General features: G+C 41.3%; 1 long non-coding RNA gene across 1 annotated transcript; it reads right to left on the reverse strand.

The window, feature by feature from the left end:
* Positions 1-977: 977 nt before the first annotated feature.
* LOC139553156 (uncharacterized) lies at positions 978-1,770 on the reverse strand. The gene is made up of 2 exons (XR_011670607.1): positions 1,196-1,770; positions 978-1,068 (listed from the first exon to the last, which is right to left on the reverse strand). It is a non-coding gene; the product is annotated as an uncharacterized lncRNA (long non-coding RNA).
* Positions 1,771-3,347: the final 1,577 nt, after the last annotated feature.

Below are 3,347 nucleotides of genomic sequence, written 5' to 3' on the forward strand. Positions count from 1 at the left end.
TGAACACTGCCTTAACATCTGTGACAACAGGGTTGTTACGCATCCAGACTTTGGTCACATCCCGTGCCCTCCCCATGAGCCTAGACATCACCTCCCCAACATTCTCAGACCCAGTGTAACCCCTCTTCTCTAGGTAGACTCCCATTAGCTCCTCCCACTCCAGGACAGAGTACTCATCTGAGCCATCACCCCTGAAGAAAGGTGGAGCACTAACCTCTGACTTCACAACCAGATTCAGCTTGGACGCATCAATAAAAGTTGACCCACATTGTTCAGGCAGGGGAAACTGCTGGGATTGGTCAGGGGAATGGGCAGGAGAAAGACTTGAAGCCCCAGGCTGTAGTAAACTCGCCCTGATAGATTCTCCTATCTCTGAACCAATCTGCTTTATAAGGTCACTAAGCTGACTCGGTGTCCCATTATTACTGAGGACTGGGGACGATGGTACATCAAGAGACAGAGGTGGGATACCCTGGTCAGGTGGAGTAAACAGCCTACCCCTCCCAGTGCTTGTAAACTCAGGACTAGCAAACACTCTACTCCCAGGAGCTGACTGTACAAATGGTGTAAATGCATGGACACCCCTCCCTCTACCCACACTAACCACACCAAAATCCCCAGCATAACTCATCTTATGGACTTGAGAGTCTTCCATGGCTCAATAGAGAACTAAGCTACAATGTAATTTACTGCATACAAATACAAAAAAAAATGCAATAAACAAATTCCCTCAAAACATACAAATAAACCCCACACAATTATCTAGTGAATAAGCTACATTCACCTTCACTATTTACAGTATACATTCACTTATAGCAAACCATCAACAAGTGCGCATGCGCGGATCGCGCATCTCCTCCACATGCACAGCTCCGGTGGTCAGCTTGAGCTAACCAGTCGGCAGGTCGCGGCACCAGTTTGTAGCGTGGTTCATTCTGCGTTGTGTATTTTTAATTAGGACGCTGCCACAACTGATGGTCTGCTCGTTGAAATCTTTTTATTTGCCCTGCACACGAAGAGACAACACACACGTTACCCTTGGTGCAGTCACAGCTCTCCGGCACCTTGCTAGCCGAGGGTCAGGCAAAAGAGCGCCAAAAGGAATTAACAGGTGCTGCGTGCACACACTCGCGGCACAACAGCATATACAAGTAAAACTATACAGAACATAATTCTGACAAAATAAAAGACATACCTGCACACGAAGAGACAACACACACGTTACCCTTGGTGCAGTCACAGCTCTCCGGCACCTGCGCGAGCACATGGACACTCACTCAACCACTGTCACAAGTACTCAGAAGTTACAACAGATACCCCAGTCAGTGAGCTCTGTGAAACTTGTTAACATAAATTCCTACACTGTCCACACTATAACAAACGTATGGTTGCAAAACAGTACATTGTATAACCTTATGACGGTTTTATATTAAACAGTTTCGGAGCCAAGGACAACATACCTTGCTAGCCGAGGGTCAGGCAAAAGAGAACGATAAAGTGGTATGGGAATACAGATAACCCGCGATGGGCCAAACCAAAATATACAAAACTTTTACAATCACTTGTATGTACAATATTGGTATGAAAAAGTGTTTGTACACCAAATAAAAACATTAGCTATGCAGCTGTAATTAAATAAAAAAATACACTGAATTATTATTATTATTATCAAATTATTAACATCCCCTCTTGACCTGGCCTATTTGAATTGGTCCTTGTGTGCAATTTGGTGCGTAATCTAGGGGAACAACATCACACTGCTACATGTGCATAGTGTCGTTGTCCTGTTGGAAGGGGAACCTTCGCCCCAGTCTGAGGTCCTGAGTGCTCTGAAGCAGATTTTCATCAAGGATCTCTCTGTACTTTGCTCCGTTCATCTTTCCATCGATCCTGACTAGTCTCAGTTTAAATCAGTTACTGCCGCTGAAGAACATCCCTACAGAATGATGCTGCCACCACCATGCTTTACCTTAGGAATTGTGCCAGGTTTCCTCCAGACATGACGCTTGGCATTCAGGCCAAAGAGTTCAATCTTGGTTTCATCAGACCAGAGAATCTTGTTTCTTACGGTCAGAGAGTCCTTTATGTGGCAAACTCCAAGCGGGCTGTCGTGCCTTTTACTGAGGATTGGCTTCCGTCTGGCCACTCTACCATAAAGGACTGATTGGTAGAGTGCTGCAGAGATGGTTGTCCTTCTGAAAGGTTTTCCTATCTCCACAGAGGAATTCTGGAGCTTTCGAGGGTTATAGCAAAGGGTCTGAATACTTATGTAAATACGGTATTTCTGTTTTTATTTGTAATAAATTTGCTAACATTTCTAAAAACCTGTTTTAGCTTTGTCATTATGGAGTATTGTGTGTAGATTGACGAGGAACATTATTTATTTAATACATTTTAGAATAAGGCTGTAATGTAACAACACGTGGAAAAAGGGAAGGGATCTGAATACTTTCTGAATGCACTGTACTCTTTATTAATGATATCATAAATAGGACTGGTGGAGTTGTCACACATGCAGCTAACAAAAATATATGGAAATGTCTGCTCCAGCCAAAATTACACCCAACTGATTGCAGCATTAATGCAAAAATGGAGGAGGCAAAGGGGGAGAAGGTAAGGAACTTGTCTGTCGGGCCTGCATTAAAGACCAACATTGTTTAAAGAAAATTGTCATGAATTAAACAGTATACCAGTTTCATTTAAGGACCCAAAAATGTACAGCTGTGCAATACAAGTTGCTAAATAATTGGGAAGAGATTTTCGATGTGCTGATTTCATGGCACATGGTTTATGAACTGATACACAAAACAACATGAGATTCAAAACTTAAGAGTTTTTCTATTTAAATTATTATACAACATTTTTGAAACCAATAGAATGTTATGTATATGGGGGATACAAGCATCCCAGCTCTGCAGATTTTGCTGCGTAGAGACAGAATCATTAGATCACTTGTTTTTTAGTCGCAGGTTCAGGAATGGCTGAAAATTTTTAACATTTACCTGGAGCTAACTCTGCAAATAGTACTGCTGGGTGTCTTGAAAGGTAATAGACAATCAATCATTAATATAATAATACTCTTAATAAACATTTTCATTTTTAAATGATTAAAAAAGATTTACAATCTGTAGAAACTATGAGAACTTAGGTGAAACCTTTACAGAACAGATGAAAAATGTATGGCAATTACTAATCAAAACTGGATGGTTTTCAGAGATAAATGGGAGGGGTTGAGAGTAGCTGAAGGGCGGGACTATAAAAATAAATACAAATTATAACTAATGTAAAATATACAGTATTCGTAAAATGTATATACTGTAGAATGTATAAGCTGGAAGTAGAAGCCT

The sequence above is a fragment of the Salvelinus alpinus genome, chromosome 25 (genome assembly GCF_045679555.1).
Source record: "Salvelinus alpinus chromosome 25, SLU_Salpinus.1, whole genome shotgun sequence".
NCBI classification, from domain to species: Eukaryota; Metazoa; Chordata; class Actinopteri; order Salmoniformes; family Salmonidae; genus Salvelinus; species Salvelinus alpinus.